This window comes from Tauraco erythrolophus, chromosome 1 (genome assembly GCF_009769465.1).
Source record: "Tauraco erythrolophus isolate bTauEry1 chromosome 1, bTauEry1.pri, whole genome shotgun sequence".
In the NCBI taxonomy this organism is placed as follows: Eukaryota; Metazoa; Chordata; class Aves; order Musophagiformes; family Musophagidae; genus Tauraco; species Tauraco erythrolophus.
In genome coordinates, this window is record NC_141465.1 from 27,833,950 (window position 1) to 27,852,249 (window position 18,300).

Sequence of the window (18,300 nt, forward strand, 5' to 3'; positions counted from 1 at the left end):
TGGGCACCGATCTTCTCATTATACGAGGACTATGCATGCGTTTTCTTTGCCTATCTTTGAAGGGGTCATATAGTGCTACCTATAACCTCCTTTGCTTAAGCCACCTTGCTTAGAAGAACGTACAAAGTATTTGTCTTTCAAATTACAAAGCTTTTCCTGATTTCCTTTCCTAAAGTTTTTGCTTTGCTATGTTGGTAACTAGCTATAAAGGTGACTTCACTTTAATGCTGAAGTCATTCAGTCACCATAGCTTTCAATATTTAATTATATTTCCTCTTTTACTCTGAAGAAGATAAATGCTCATCAAAGTAAACTGTTACTGTGTCAATGGGCTGCTTAGTGTCTAATTTTAAAGTTGTCAAACTTCTGCTGTTTTCTGTTCAAATGTTTAATAGATAGTTCCTGTCACCTTTTGGAACTTTCAAAGACCTGCATGAAACAAGTGCAAGAATTAATCTCAATTTCTGTCTGGAACCTCTTCATATAAGCCTTTAAAGCACTTTACACACATATTGATCCGAGTTGTACATCCACAGCATTCAGATGTAAATGTCAGGAAATTGAATTATGTTGAACAGGCTATAACCAGTGTAAAACCTCAAGCAGCAAACTGGCAAGGTTTGATATAAAACACCCTATGGTCTCAATACATAAAAGGGGGGAAAAAAAGCCCAAAGAATATACTTCTATGGAAAAGGAAAGCAATCATTCTATGTAAAGAAACAACCACTGTATATTTTAAAAACATTTTTTCACTCATACATTCATGCTAAATATCAACCATAAAATTTATACATGCTAGATACAAGGTCAACATAATTTTCTTAATAAGGCAGAGAAATTGCTGTATATCACCAACAGCTAGAAGAGTAAGATGAAAACATGCACACTACTTTAAAAAATAGTTCTGAACCTTCTTCAAGCTCAAACTAGAAAGTAGAAGATTTTGCATATTCATAGACTCAGTAAGTAGTGCAGCCCTTGATGAGGTTTGAAAACAAATGGCATTGTAACATCAGAGTTTATTTCATACTTACATGAATGCATATTAACTTATACATTTGACAGGAAGTATTTAGTGGGAGCAACCCGAAAGGATCAGGGAAAGCGAGTTCGTCAGGACTTTGGCTAATGTAATGGAAGATCTCTAAATGGTCAAAAAGGTGAAGAGTCTTTGCCTTCTGAGTAAATTCATTGTCATACAATTTATTAATCACTAACAACTTGACAGCGCTTGAATACAACTTTAGTAAACAGAAGTTTGCAGTAATAATGATAATTTAATTTACAGTGGAGAATCTCAGAAAAAAATAACTTAGTTTATCAGTGCCACTACTACAGGGCTTTGATTTTATTTCTTCTAGATAGCAAAGCGTGCTGGTTCCATTAAAAATAGAAAGACAGGTCATTTAGTTACTTCATGGAATTCAAAGCAAGAAAGGAGTTTCTGTTATGGGAATGCAATTTATCTTCCGGTAGGAAATCTTGTAGAGCAAGAGATGGCTTAGAAATACTGTTTGCAGAAAGAAACAACAAAATAAATTGCGATAAGCAAAAGCGTAGCACTAATTGTAAACAGAGCACACACTTTGCCTGAACACACATCCTCTAAGTCGGTCAGCAGCTTAGGTCAGTCAGACTTGGAGAGAGCTTTTTTCTTCCCTCAAACCTTTAAACACAGACACCAAATATACAGAGACACAAAAAAAAAGAGTTCCATACCTAAAACTTCTGTATTTGATTTTTACTTAATCTGATTTCTATTTTAATTTATTGTTACGAATGTCAGACTGAGAATTTAATGTTTTTGAATGTATAACATGAGGAAAACAAAGTTTTAATATGTTTTTTTTTAAGTATGAAAGAAAAGAAAGAAAAAAGAAAAACACAAAAAAGAACCAAACCAAAAAAAGCCTGAACCCTGCCCTAACTAATGACTAATACATTAACATACTGCCTAGCCAAAAGCTCCTTGAATCTTTAAAATTTGCTTTACAGTTTCAGAATGAGTTCCAGATTATTTTGATGCAAATCTAGCTTGCCCATTTTCATGTAAACAAATGATAGTTTTCACTGACACGGTACAGTTTTCTAAAAGATACCATGCCTGTACACGGAAGAACACAAAATCCTTAGGAGTAAGTTCCTCAGTAAATAAATGAGACTAAGATCCACCTGAACTATACAATGCTGTACTCAAGAGTAACAAGACTCATAGATCAGAGAGTACCTAGATCCATACGGGCTTAACAGCAAATATATACAAGCTCTGCTTATGATACAAAGGAGAATGGAACTGCGATGATGATGACTACTACGTTCATGACCACATATAGCCTTTTAACCATTCATTAGTCAGTTTTGAAAGAGATTCTTTGAATACCTGGTTGCTCAAATAATGAAATGATTGTTTATAGCCAACAGTTCCGTTCTGTGTGTTTGTGAGTTGTGTATATATATATTTATATACAAAAATATACATAGGTATAAATGTGTGTGTATATATACAGAGAGAAGGAAAATGTTTATATTTCAAGAATTGCTTATGAGTCTTAAATAAACAAGCACAAGCCATCACAGTCACATAGACAAGTGCCTTCAAAACAAGTGGAGCTTTGATTATTCTTGATCTTAAAGCAACGTAACTTCATAAAACATGTGGCAAAACACATAAGACCAAATTTTGAACTGGTTTACAAAACAGAGAGCCACTTCAAATATTGAAGTTGCAAAGAGGTGTGGAATTTAGCCTGTTTGTGTCTAATTATAAGGCAGGAATAGAGAACAGAGGCAAGTGTATTTCTGAGATAACAGAGGTATAGCTTTTTAGTGCATGTTCACAATAATTCCAATTACTCTTAAAATAATTATTGTGGATTTTAAGCTGAGCATCATATTCCACTTTGCCATTCATTTTCTCCCCTCACATTTTCCAACTCTCTTTCTCTTATTCATGCCCTAATTAGAGGCAGAATGCACTGGAGTGTGAACAAGTACAGATGGTAAATCAAGCACAACAGAAACTTGAAAAACTGCCCATGCAAAGCAAGCTGTATTAGCTCATGTTTACAAATTGTACAAAACAGAACCATGTAAATATTTTTTCCTTACTTATGTCTGTGTAACTAATCCACTAAAATGAAATTTTAGAATAATTCTACATTATAAGTGAAAAAAGTTGAAGTTTGTAGAAGAGGATGGCTACAAGACTTATAAGGCAAGTATCTTTCTGCAAGAGAATTCTTGAAAAAGTCCTGGAGAATACTGAGAAGTAGCAGGGCCCAAAAATATTTAATGTTTGTTTTCAGAAATTTATGGTTGAGTTCAGTTACAGACCAATGTAGTATATGAGATGCAGGTGGTATTCTGTGGAATTAGAGGAAAAGAGAAAAACCTTCACTAGAATATTATTTGCCAAAGAAGAGAGGGTACAACTGAAAGTACTGAAAAGGACACTTTTAGTTAAAAGGCCTACCTTCAACCCTCCAAAAATCTCTCTCTCCTCCAAAAATCTAGAGATAAGTTGACTTGTATTTTTTCAGTTTTGTCTAATTTTAGTTTCAGGGTCAGAGATGCTGTAAGTAGAGGACAGGTGTTTTTCCAGCTACCACACTGGATTCCATAAGTGACCTTTCTGCTAGGTAATGTATTAGTTGAAAATGTCAGGAACAATTCCTAGACCTGAAATATTTGGGATTTCTCTCATACTTAAAGAAAAAGAGTAGGCAAGCCCTCAGGTCCCTTTGATAAAATAGAAAGCTAAATTAGTGTAGCCAGGTCTGAGATGGTGAAGAAGCAAAAGTTTTAATTAAACATCCTTTTAGGACTTCGTACCACCTCAGATTTTAATTCAGCCTGCTATAGCTGAACTGAGTTTACAAAGGTAAAAATTGGCAAAATTAGAGGTGCAAAAACTGGTTTAGGGAAACTTAGTTCCTTCTAAGTCCTTCCACAGTAGCCTCTATATACTGTGGACTACAAATTATGGCATAAACTTCAGCAGTTTGTGAAAAGTAAGACTGGAAAGAAATTTTGGATAAGCTGGAAAGGGAGTACATCTATGTTGTTTTCTGTTCCTATCTTTAATCCATTTGTCTTTTTAGGATTAATGCTCTGTGGAAGGAAAGCTAAACTGATTGTTACACAGCCACATGTTACACAGCCACATCATGCATAGCATCTAAAATCCTGAGGGTCCTGTGACCCTCAGGACTTACAGAAAATAAACAAAATATAAGACATCCAAAAAAAATAATGTTAATATGCTTTGTTCTCCCTTGGAAATACTTTCTAGTATTTGGAGAGACAGACTAGAAACACAGATTAGCATGACAACAATTGCCTATATAATTAATCATTTTTATTTTTAATGATTGTAAGAAAAACGCCTCTTAGGCAAGTTCTTGCATACCTAATTCCCAGGGCCAAGTGTGAGTTCAATAGCCTCTCAAGGTTTTTTTAAGGATGACAAATGATGAACTTACCTTAATTAGTGGACTTATAGACACTCTTGTAATTATATATTTTATATTTACTATGCCTCTGAAGTATCACATTCTTTGCTTGTTTAATGCATAGATTAGCCACTGATATTCTGTTCTTTCCATATATCACCAGCAAACAGACTACAAACTTTCATGGCCTACATGTCAGTGATTGTATTTAATGATTGTAGTGTCAGGCTCTTTGCTCAGACAAGTTTCAATAAAGAATTCTACCTGTCTCTCAGGAAATTGTGTTCATATTGTCAACACCTCTGCCTATCTGAAAGCCAACTATTGACATCAGCATCCTCTTATTCTGTACCAGGGCCTTAGTACACTAATACAGAATGGTGACACAAAACCCTTTCAGAAGTCAGTTTCATGATAATCTTTTTTTATCCATTTTGTTTAATACCATTGTTTTAATGGTTAGCTGACTTCAAGATAATGATGTGTTTTAGAACACTCATCTCAAGAAGTTTATAAAAAACAAAAAGAAAGTAAATCAGATCCTATTAAGGAGATCATGTCCTTGGCAGTATAATTTTACGTCTCTAATAGAAAACAGTTTGTGCAACCATACAGTACATGTAAAACATCAATAAAGTTTATAAATCCTATCCAATTTAAATCATATCATTTATGATTATGAAGTCAAAAGGATTGATAGTATATACTTTTTAGATACCATAATCTAGGCTGCAGGACCTCACAACTATGACAACTCTGTGACTGGAGAAGTCATAACAAGAAAGCTGATGTGTAACTTTATTTAATCAACAGAGATGTATAATGTAAGCTTAATTCACCTAAATAGTTGAAAAAAAAAACGAGTCTACAGTTATATTTTTCTTTCTCTTTTATTCTAGTTACAGTAATTGAACTTCATCGTCTTGAATAGCTTTTCAAATAGACACATATTTTGATATATACATATATTCTACAAGGGAGCATTGTATGTATTTCTAATGAAGAAGCAAAGCTTTATTGTTTGTATACAATTTGTATTATTGTATTTTTCCTCACATTAATTTGCACAGGTCTTAGGGTACTTTTCTTTTAATATGTCAGTACAAAAAATTTATGCATATAGACATCACCTTTAATGCAAGTAAATATTCCAATTTTCAGATAAGTGAAGTGGAACATTTTACTATTTGGTTATTAAAGTAATGTGAATTCTTCTGGAAAACATCTTGTGCTACTGTAGTAACATCAATTTTAAAGCTGAATGCTTCCTGTTACCACATATTGTTTAAAACAGGGACTAATAGAGTTTAAAAAATAAAAAATAAAAATAAAAATAAAAATATCAAGCTGTGTTTTAAACCTGTAGAAAGGCAACATAAATGCAGTTCTCCCCTTTACTAATCTGATTTTTCTCTACAGACAATAAATTCAGAATTTTTGTTTAAAATTCTCACAATTACACTAGTAACTAGTTTCATGGTAAAAAAGAAATCTAGTTCTGCACCATTTTACATTTTTGGTGCTTTTCATCAATTTTTATTTTTTTACCAGAAGTATGCAAAGAGAATACTAAAGATAAATGGAGTACAAACAATGAGACAATTTCATCCTTTTAAAAATTTTGTCCTAGTATTGATCATTATCCTAAGATCTGTGACTAGTTTCTGACACTGGGAAACAACAAAACCAGAAGAAATATATAAGGTAACACTATCATAAGTAACCCTGAAGGTTACAAAAAGACGAAAACTATCACCTTCTGTTAAGAACTGGGAACAAATGAGGTGGCTACTAAGATTTCAGTGGAGCAAGAATAGATGCCTCATTAATTGTGATTCTGCTCCCCTATTCTGCTCTCGTGAGACCCCACCTGGAATACTGCGTTCAGCTCTGGAGTCTCCAGCACAAGAAGGACATGGAGCTACTGGAGTGAGTCCAGAGGAGGGCCACAAAGATGATTCAAGGGCTGAAGCACCTCTGCTATGAAGACAGGCTGAGAGAGTTGGGGCTGTTCAGCCTGGAGAAGAGAAGGCTCTGGGGTGATCTTACAGCAGTCTTCCAGTACTTAAAGGGGGCCTACAGGAAAGCTGGAGAGGGACTTTTTACAAGGGCATGTAGTGACAGAGCACAGGTTAATGGCTTTAAACTGAAAGAGGGCAGATTTAGATTAGATATAAGGAAGATATTTTTCACTCAGAGCGTGGTGAGGCGCTGGAACAGGTTGCCCAGAGAAGCTGTAGATGCCCCATCCCTGGAAGTGTTCAAGGCCAGGTTGGATGAGGCTTTGGGCAACCTGGTGTAGTGGAGGGTTTCCCTGCCCATGGCAGGGGGTTTGAAACTAGATGATCTTTGAGGTCATTCTATTTTCTATGAAATCGTGGTAGAATTTTATTTCCATGACAGAAACGACATGCAATTGTTATAAAACACATTTTATAAAGTATTTTGAGAAACAAGCTTGACTTAATGTGAAAGGTTATAAACTGTTGTGCTGGCCACTGCACCAGCCCTGTAAAGGCTCCAGCTCCTTCACCAGTGTAGAAGGGCGATTCAGTGTCATGTGTACCCTTGGGAAGAACCATTCGGCAACCACTCACAGCAGATCCTCAAGCCCCAACAGCAATGACATGAGTGGCAGCCTTGCAGAACAGCACAGTCATTCCAGGACCTATCAAGTATCTGTTATATCAAGTACCTTTGATCTCACTTCTTTCCATAGTACTAGGTATCTCCAGGACATACAGCTGTAACAAATACATACAGATCTTTTTTCTTTCCTTCAAGATCTTACTCAGAATATCACTTAATGTTGAAAAATAAAGAAATATCACAATCAAGTTCATACAAGAATAAATATGTTAATATTAGAGTATTTGTGAACACTTTAAAGCAAAGTACTTAAAGTTCATCTGTATGAAAACTAGTTGAACGAAACAGAAGTCTCTGATTCGAAATGAAGGCTGAAAACTAAAAAGAAAACATCCATTTTTAAGACCAGAAAGGAGTCTTGGGATCATCTAGAGCAGGTGGAAGCCACAATTTGGAATATGTTGAAGAGAGTAGACTTAAAGTGCTCTATATTTATGATATTTTTTTTTCCAAAAAATATTTCTAGAACAAAAAACTTTGAACAGAATAAAAGCTACTTAGCACTACTTTGAGCTGTCGACATAGCCACTAAAAGTTTTTGAATGGAAAAAAACTTCAGAAATTATCAAAATCAGCTTAGAATATCAGAATAGAAAATCTATTTGTTTTGCAATAATATAACAAAATATTTTGTCAAATGAGAATTTAACATAGATCTACATATATTTATAGATATTTCCCAGATTGCATTGTCAATTTAACATATGCATATACATCTGGTCTATAAGGTTGCATAAAGGGGGCGTGGGAGGTGGAAGGGCTTCAGAACATAAATCTCAAATACAATTTTTAATAAGCTCAATAAGTCTATCAGAGTGAATTTTCTGCCAGAACAGTTTTGATCTTTCCAGAAAGAAATCACTAATTGGATCCTATTCATTATATTCTACCTGCTAGGGAATAAAATAAATAAAGAAATAAATATCAGATTAAATAAAAATATATATTAAAAAAACCACACAAAACATTAAAAAGGAGTGAGGTGAGGAGGATTTTTGTTGGGTTTTGTTGTTGTTGTCGTTTTTGTAGATTCTCTCTTCCCCCTCTCCAGCACCCATAATGAAAATTATACTTTTGCTCAGTAGCTCAGTAGGGTTAGGGAAGCAAGGATAAGATAGTTATGGATCCTCTGCTTAAATAGAGAGAGGGATTCACAACATCCAGACCCTCTAATTTAAACCTAAATCATCTAATTTTCAAGCTACATTATGATGTTTTTTCAGACAGATTGAGAACATCACTGTTTAAGTCTGTTCCGCCTGTATAAAAGGGGCTGCAACAGACAAGTCATCAGTAACAGGAACTGAGTCAATTCTTCGACTTCCTATACAAGATCCAGCACATATTCCTTTAGGTCTACGTTATATCCTAAATACAATGATCACCAGCAAATTCTAGATGACTTCTACTGGATTCACTAAATATAAGTGGGAAAATCAAGCTTGTACATACCGTAACAGCAATTAATCTACATAAAACTTATCAAGCTATTTGCATATCTACTCTACAGTGTTTAAGAACACACAAATTGAACTGGAACCTTTTATGAACATTATGACAATATTCAAAATTATCATCTCATTCTCAAAAAAAAATTGCTGAAAATTTGAGGAAATTAGAAGAAAATCTTGAAGAAGTGGAGCAACTAAATATTTTTCTATTCAAACTACCAAGATTCGAAATATTAAAATAACTGCAGGGGAAGAGAGCAGAATTGTTTAAAATTTCCTTTCCTGCACTTAAATACTTATAAAAACACCCACATGCAGCTTAGAAGTAGGCTGATAAAAGTAGCAACCATTTCTGTGGGAGCTCAAGAAAGAGAAAAGTTGTCCATAATTCTCCCTCAATTAAGGCAGAAGAAAAACCTCTTTTTTTTTAAAGCCATTCAAAAACAGTAGAATTTTTCAATGCCTTCCTGATATTCAGTCCCTCAATACAAGCTTGTATGCCTTTTAAAACTTTGATCTCGTTCTTGTTCTAAAAATAAAAGCATTTTCTTACTATGTTTCTCCTGTAATCATCTTCTCTGAACTAGCTGAACTCCATAATGCATAAGAGAATAACTATGATTTATGAATAGAATTTTAAGTTCATTTATTACTTATTTATCTCTTACACCCCTCAGTGACTAGAGGATCCCAGCTGTTGCCAGGGTTGGACAATGGGATAAGCTTAAGAGTGGACAAGCGGCAGAAGCATCCTACTGTGATCGGCCTGGAGGCATTGCATATCCTTGGCATAGACTACCTCAGAAAAGATACCTTAAGGACTTAAGAGGACTGTGGTAGGCCTGTGGTGTAGGCACTGAGGATACAGAGATTAAACAGCTGTCTATCTTGCCCAGTCTCTCAAATGATCCTTCTGTTATGTGTTTACTGCGTGTCAAAGAACAGCAAGTGCTGATTGCTACCATGGCGGTGCACTGGCTGCAATATCTCAGCAACTGTGACTCCTGTGAGCAGATTTGTCAACCTGACAGCCAAGGACTGATCAGCAAGACTCAATCACTCTTTAATAGTCACATTTGGGGTGCCAAAAAGGATTGTAATGGGTTAACTACAGCCAGCAGCTAAGTACCACATGGCTGCTTGCTGACTTTCCTCTACTGTGGGATGTGAAGAAAATAAAAAGACAACAAAAATTCTTGTGGATCAAGATAAAGAGTCTGTTCAGTGAAGCAAAAGCTGCAGAAGCATGCAAAGCAAAAAGAGGAATTCATTCACTACTTCCCATTGGCAGGCAGCTGTCCAGTCACTTCCTGGAAAACACGGCCTCAGTACACTTTAATGGTTACTTGAGGAAAGCAAATGCTATAACTACAAACATATCTCTTTCCTCCTTCTTTCTCTTAGTTTTTATTTCTGAGAGTGACATCATGGGGTTTGGAGTATCCCTTTGGCCAGTCGTGGCTGTGTTCCTTCTGGATTTCTTGCCTGGCCCCAACCTACTCACTGCAGGGTCAGAATGGGAAAAGAGAAAGCCTTGATACTGTGCAAGCTCTGCTCAACAACAACAACAAAAATCATCAATATGTTACCAAAACTATTTTATTCACAAATGCAGAACACAGCATCATATGGTCTACTATGAAGAAAGTGAAATCCATCTCAGCCAGACCCAGTACAGCTGCATAAGTAGAGTTTCAGTGATCTTAAAAATGTTCAGAACAGCTTGTAATAACTACAAGATCACTATTATCAATGAATTCTGATTTTCATCACAACTTTTAAAAAGGGAAAAACAATTAAAAATTTACTTGAACAAATATGTGCGGTAAGAGGCTGGAGGGATTAACTTTAACTCCCAGTCCACATATAGGGTGGAAATGTTGAAGGATTCCCCAAGAAAAATATTCACAATGCAGGGGGAGTGTGGGGCTACTTTAAAAAGAGTTTTCCCATTAACTCCGATAGACCCAAGATTTTAGTTTCTCCATTAATACAAAATCAATTTAAGAGTTCACTATCAGTGAAGAAAAACATCCTTATCAAATACTCAGCATACAGTTTTACTAAGAGTGGTTCAAATTGAAATTGAAGAATGTTTCTAGAAAAATGTTTCTTCGGGGGAAAAAATAACCAACAACCAAGCAACAAAAAAAGAAATCGCTATATGAAAAATGTGTCAGAAATCTTGTATAAACTGAGGTAGTTTATCCTTCATACACAGAAACATGCTTTTTCCTTATCTGTAAAAAAAAACAGTACATACCAACACAGTCTTTTGAGCTGCTTTTTGAGGTGATTCACTTAGGTTTTGTTCTTGATGTACATATGCTTACTGTTGAGTTGTGAAATAAGCTTGGTAGTTTTATCAATTTCCTAAACATTTGTTCCTAGGAAAACACAGGGTATTTTCTGCTACAAAACACAAAACACCTTTTAACTACTGCTAGGCAGCTATGTATTTTACATGGTGTTTTGTTCCTTTAGCACTACCATAAACCAACTTATGTCCTACTCTCAGATTTTCTAATGATTTTTTTTTCCTTCTTCTATTCATAGTATATGTCATTTTAAATACTTAAGTGTTCTAAAGATTTAGAAATGTGTGTTTTAGTTTCAAAGGAAAGTATTTTTGTTTCATTAAAGGAAAACTGTTTAATCTCTTTACTGCTAAAATCTTTTGTTTTGCTCTATTTGTTAGTATGCTCTCTGCTGTACTATCTAGTCAAAAACATAATATAAATCCAGTGTAAATAAATAAATATGTGTAAAAGTATTCTTTATTTAATAGCTAAAGCCCAGGAAAGGAGGAAGATGAGACCAGAGGATTCAACAGTCTTTAAATATACAAAATTACTGAAAAATTGAAAGGAATCATCTCCACTTCTTCAATGATCAAATATAACAGCTGCCATATTTAAACTTCAGGAAAAATTCCTGAACTAGAGAGAGTGAAGACTGCATGAGAAGAGACTGCATGCAAGGAGGCTTAAATAGTCACTGGAGGGGTGGGGCTAGTTCTTTTGCAGGTGTTACAGTATAAGAAATTTTCAAGAGATGATACAGGGGAATATCCAATTATATGTTGAAGCCCACAAAATAAACTGACTAAACTATGCCTCTCCTCCATCAGTCTTTAGTAGTACACTGTGCCAAACCAATAGAACTTTCTTAGTTCAAGGGTAGGATATATCTAGACACCTTTGTGGACAAAGTCAAACTTGTCTTCCATAAAAGGACACTGACAAAATGTCTCTTAGGAAGGCTTGAGTCTGAGACAAAAGCCAAGAACAGCATTCTGGCACTTGCTTCTGATTTGAGAGGAATTTCCTTGGAAACTTATTCACTCATGCCATTGAACACATTTCAAGTTTTTCTTTTTCTTTAAACCTTCCAGGTTTGGAAGAGAAACTGTAAAGTGAAGCCAAATAGCTGTTCCAGCAATAGAAAAAGGAGGGACTGGCAGACACCAATAGGTTTTTCCTATGTGTATGATCTCTTTCTGCACCTTTGTTTGCTCCCATCTTGCGTTTTGTATTTTCCCTACTCCTGGCACTTTTCAGCTTTGCTATGACTTTTTTTTAAACACACTCTCTTCCCTTCACTATAGTAAAAATAAGAAGAATTGTGCATGTATTTTGTGCAAGTTTTTTGACAAAACACAGTTCTTCTGATGTAAGTTAACAACAAATATAAAAATATTTTTCTATTCTTTACTTGCAGAGCACTTAGATTCAAAGGGCTGTTGGGCTGATCTGAAGACTACTCTTAGCACTATTACTTTTCTCTTTTTTTTCAGCAGTTTTCAACCCAACAGAGTTAATCAAGCTCTGTTTTCATTGTAGATTCTAAAATTGTCTTCAAACTCTGAAATATTAATCAGTCAAAACAGTATATTGAAGACTAGACTTTAGATATATATAAGTGAATTAGATGAAGTCTGTCAAACAATTGCGTTTTACAGATTTTTATCTTCAGTTACAGCTGCAAGCACTAATGCTATGAAGCTTGAAACGCTTAAAGTGCTTTAAGTAAGTTCTTAGAATTGTAAAAGGTAGTTTGGCATCTCATGAAGTCTACATTTTCAGAAATAAGAATATTAACCTTTTGAAACAAGATAATTTCTAAGTAATTCCAGGAAAGCCGCTAAAAGAACTGAAACCTCTGAGCTGCTAATTCTTTCCATCATGTCATATTCCATTCAAAAAATTTTCATCAGACTTTTGGAAAATATTTCTTTGCGACAAACATTTTCAAATGTCAGACAATATATAGGCAGTTAGAACTGACTGATAACAACCTTAACTGATTGCAGACTGTTTAGAGACTAAATTATATTTCAGTACCAGCAGAAGTTTTCAGGACAAAAAGCACTCTAGATATGACAAAACAAGCCATTATGACTGCTTAAAGCAGAACTCTCAGAAGATTAATTCTTCCCTGCTTATCAAAACTTTTAGCACTTTTATTCAAGGAGCACAGTAGATCTTGCAGGAAACACAATTTTATTTTAAGTAGCAGTTACATTTTTGTTTTATTTTTGTGTGAACATGGGAAGTAAGGATGTTAGCTACTTCTCTGTATACTTTACAGCAAAGCAAAAGTAAAATAGAAATAACAAGTTTAAGCCTAAAATAGGAGACCATTTTGGATTATTGTTTTGGTGAGAATACTAAATCCATTGACGATGTGACCTTATATTAAGACTATCCCATTTTCTTCACAAAACGTATACATCATATTAAAACATAAAAACCAACCAAACCAAGCAATCTGACACTTTTTAGTTCTAAGTACTTATTATTTGCCTGAATTATCTCATGAATAACCTGATCTGTTGCACTTGTGTGACGAAAAGAGACTCGACTACAAGGTTCAAGCAAACGGTTTGTTTGCACTGTGCTTACAGGTTTAACTGTAAGGTTCAAGATAACAATTTACTTGAGCTGCACTTGCAGATTCCATACGCCACTGTTGCAGGTTTTTATGGATACAATGGAGGAATGCACTATTGCAATTTAAAAGCAAGATGTACACTATTACAATACACTATCACAGCACACGAGAGTCACGGAATGCAGTATTGCAGCACGCGAAAGAGACAACACACAAGCGCACAGACTTAAAGCTGCTAAATAATCACTTACCCCTCCAGGAAAGGGCTCTCAATCCCAGGGAAGTTACCTTGGCCGGGTGTCCCGATCAAGGGGGGAAGAATCTCCTCACAGACCAGCTGTGTAGTTGGAGAAGCAGCTCCCGATTCCCAACCCAAATCGTAGGGCTTTTATCCCCTGATGTACGTGACTGTGTAGGTGCTGTGCCTGAGGGGGTCTTTGGGGGTGTGACAGCGAGTTTCCCCTTATCGATCGTCTGAATACACAAAGTTGTCTGAGTACATAAAGTTGTCGGCTGAAGCAGAAACCTTCCAGCTTCCCTTTACCTTATCTCAAGCAGCTGGACAATGGTTGGATCGAGACTCAGGGCATATTCTTTGTTGAGGGATTTCAAGGCTCAAATCAAGTTTTGGTTCTTTGCATAATGCAGCACTGACTCATCAGACACCTCAGGGCTGAGCGATCTACACAGCTCCCCGTGGGTCATCTCTGCCTCAATGCGATACAAAGCTGGGTTGCTTCTGCAACCCGCCTGGGTCACCTGTGTGCTGGGCATTGCCGAGAAACTTGTTGTATGGATCATTCGGTTCATAGACCCAAATCTTGTGTTTGTAAAGAAAATCAAATTTTTTGTCTTAACTCAAAATTTATGCCGTTAGGGAATATAACAGTTCACATAACTTTTTTAGAAATTTTAGTGTTCAGACAATTGTGGAAGTACTGAAATGGATATTACTTGAATGCAGAGCAACAAATATTTCCCTCTGCCTTAAGAATAAGTTGTATTAAACAATTCTTGTCTCTTTCCTTCACATGTGCATAAAACAAACATGATGAAACAGGCATTATGACATGAATAAAATAATATTATGGCTGTGACTGTCCTGGTTTCAGCTGGGACAGAGTGAGTTCTTTTTAGCAGCTAGAAGAGCTCTGTGTTTTGGATTTAGTCTGGGACTCGTTATTAGAGGAATGCTGACAGCGCACTGATGTTTATAGTTGGCACTGAGGCCTCAAGGACTTTTCAGCTGCCGTGTTCTTGCCAGTGTGCAGGAGCACAATGGGATGGGGGGGGAGCACGGCCAGGACAAAGGGTCCATAACTCCCCTTGTGATTTGAATTTACATTTAGGATTGAGGGCTAAATTGATCAACAAAGTATTCCATATCATGCAATGTCATTCCCAGTATACAGGTGAGGGTTGACCAGAAAAAGCAACTTTTGCTCTTCTGGGGGTTCTCACTCTCGGAGTGCTATCTCTGGTTTTGGGCCTCTTGCTCATCTGGAATACTGGTGTCGGGACTTCTCTTGTTTCAGGATTGTTTACCGGGACAGGACAGGTCTTGGTCACCAGGTGGTGAGCAATTACACTATGCATCACTTGTTTGTATATATTATTATACATATAGATTTTTTTTTTTTTTCCTTATCTCAACCCACCAGTCGTCTTCCCTTTTCCCCTTTAATTCTCTTCTCCACTGCCTGGGTGTGGGGACGGGTGAGCAAGCAGCTGTGTGGTGTTTAGTTGAAGACTGTGCTAGACCACAACACTGTTACAGTGAAGAGGTACCATGAACTGTTTTGGTTTGCACAGAGGTTGATATATCTTGACTTCTCTTTCCAGAAAGCTTTTTCTTTCACTAACTGAGAATGACTAAACTTAAACCAATTCCTATAGTTCCGTAGAAAAGTAGACAGCAGTTTGTCTTCCCTCTCTGTTTAGCTTTGCATTTTGAACAGCATCAGTTTCGTTATTGGTAACAGAAGCCATTGTTTCCTTATTTATGCTTTGCATGCCAACAATAATTTACAGGAGCTCTAAGAGCTGATCAGCTTTTTAATTATTATTTGCATAATTTTTCCTTTTCAAGCTCCAAAGCTGGAAAACAGCTCTCAAGCCAGACTCCTCACAATATTTAACTATATATAGTAATGTGTTCTGTAGTGTACTAGCTGTACTTATTTCTTTAGCCACAAGCACAAGGGCAGAATTGTGAGTGAAGAGGCAGTTTCTTTACTTAGTTATTCCAGCAGTTCTTGAGGCCTGTGACAGACAGTATTAGAGCAGTTTAGAAGTTTACTGAATATCTAGAATAAGACTGTTGGAGCAAAAAAAGGTGCTGTAGGAAATGAGAGTTCTAATCACTTCTGATTACATATTGAATAATGTTGGTCAACACATACATACACTTGCATACTCTTTGTTGTTGGGTTTGTTTTTTCCCCCCTGTTTGCCGGCACTTAAAGACATTCAAGCTATTGTCCGAACTACAGCTACTGCACATAAACCTCTACTGAATGGATAAAGCAGTTGACAGATACTGGAGGTGATGGAATTGTGTTTTACTGGGAGAAGTAAATATGCAGAGTCTTCTCTGTCATGCAAAAGATAAACACACCTGGATCAGATTGATTAATCTTTCCATAAATACAGCTGCAAGTACCTTTTGATATCATACTGTAATTGCATGCTTCATGAGAGAAGAGGAAGCAAAAATATTGTGGTTTACACTCATGTCTATTTAGATTCATCAGCAACATGCTCAGTCTCCGGGAATATAAAAAAAAAAAAAAAAAGAAACCAAAATAAGAAGCTGTTAACATTTCAGTGAGAAGTTGGTCTTAAGTTGCTAATGCTGATGTTAACCTCGTGAAAGCTGCTACCTTTTGTATATTGAGAATAGCCATCTCTAATGACTGTTTAAGGTTCTCAGTGGGCTACTAAAAGCCATACAAACTGGAAACAACTGCTTACGAAACTCATCGGAAGGATTTGGAGATTTAAGAACAACTGTAATTTTCTTCCAAACCAAAAAGCTCTTTCTATTATTTACCATTATATTAAGATAATGGTTGACGTCTGTAGAAGCAAATTAAAGGTTAGCGTTAAGAATTTTTATTCTCCCAGTCAACGTTTTTGTGATTGTAACAAGCTTATTAGACCATTTTCAAGACGAATGCTGCTTAATCTGTGTTTGTTTTATTGCACTTGTCACCTCATCTAAGTTTGTTAACAAAGTATATGAAAGAATTTCAGTTGCATATCCATGTTGCCCATATGCTATTTAGCATACGGGTGCTCTAACAGATGGACTAATCCTATGGGAAAGCTGATTTTAAACATTTATGCAGCAGATAGAGCACACAATTCTGGAATTTAAATTCTCTGCCACAACAGTCAGGTTGGACATAAGAACATAAGAAAGACATCACAAACATAACATTAGAACATAAACTCTAATGTTAGTGAGAGGCAGGCCATGGGAAGGGAAGAAGAGTTCTGATTGGTTTTGTGACAGCTTGGCAAGTGAGATGAGAAAGCTGGAATCAACTGTGTTGAACAGAAATACAGACCAAACAATATTGATAGATCGAAACAGAAAGACTGAATCTATCACAGCCCTCTAGTCCTGACTGCAAAGCGACTGTGATGTTAAACAAGCCACCAAAAGAAAGTCAAATTTAACACAGAGTAGTTAGGTGCTCCACCAGTAGCTTAACTACACTGTCTCTGCACCTACAAGCAATTATTCGTGCCACATGAAAACAAGTTCACTATTCTTCCTTTCACAATCTGTTGTTTTTCATGTATTTGGGGTCAGTTGGTTGTCGTTTAATTAAAAAACAAAAATCTGTACTCGTAACACATGAAACTAAACAGATGTAGTCTTATGTATTTCAGCTTTATGTGGAATATGTGATTGATTTTTAAACAAAAACATGTTGAAAGAAAAACTCAAAGTTGAGAAACATGAACTTATCTATGTGGTTTACCCAGCTGAGAATTTGATACTAGACTATAGTTAGGTGCTAGAACAAAATTAGGGCTGGGCAGACGGTGGTAGAGACATCTTCCCAAAACAATAAGAATTCAATGAAGTCATAGATGTAGTATATAAAGGAGATCAGTTCTAGTAGTATGGACTTGAAAAAAATCCAAATTAAAGTATTGAAGAGGAACTTAAAAGGAAATGAGGGCAATACATAATTATCCCATGCTGTGATAAATGCTACAAGTGCAGTACTCATATGGAAGGAGATGGAGTGGGGAGAAGAAAAGAAACACAACTCTCTACACAATTTTCCAGCTGCACAACCAGTATTTTAGAGTTACCTCATGCCTAGAAAGCAAACTAGAATCTCAGACTGCTGTGTAGGTTGACTACGACACCTTACAACTCTCATTGAAAACAATAAAACATGCAACAATCTGAGACAGTACACACATTAGACTAGCATCAAACAGAGTTGATGATTTAGTGTTCATACTACAGTTGAAATGAGCCTTTTTTCAGGCTCCTTGACTTTGATAGGAGACGTTTAGGTTTTCATATTTAAAACCAAAAAAACCCACCCAAAAAAGCATCCTTCATGCTGTAAAATATAATTGTGTTCCAAGGTACCATAGAACACAAGCTACAGAACTTAGGAGAAGATCAGGTTTGAGACCATCCAAGGAATCTGAAGGCGCACAAGTCCATGGGACCCTATGAGATTTATCTGTGGGTCCTGAGGGAACTGACAGATGAAGTTGCTAAACCATTATCCATCATATTTGAGAAGTTGTGGCAGTCTGGTGTAGTTCCCACCAACTCGAAAAGGGGAAACATAGCCCCCATTTTTAAAAAGAGAAAA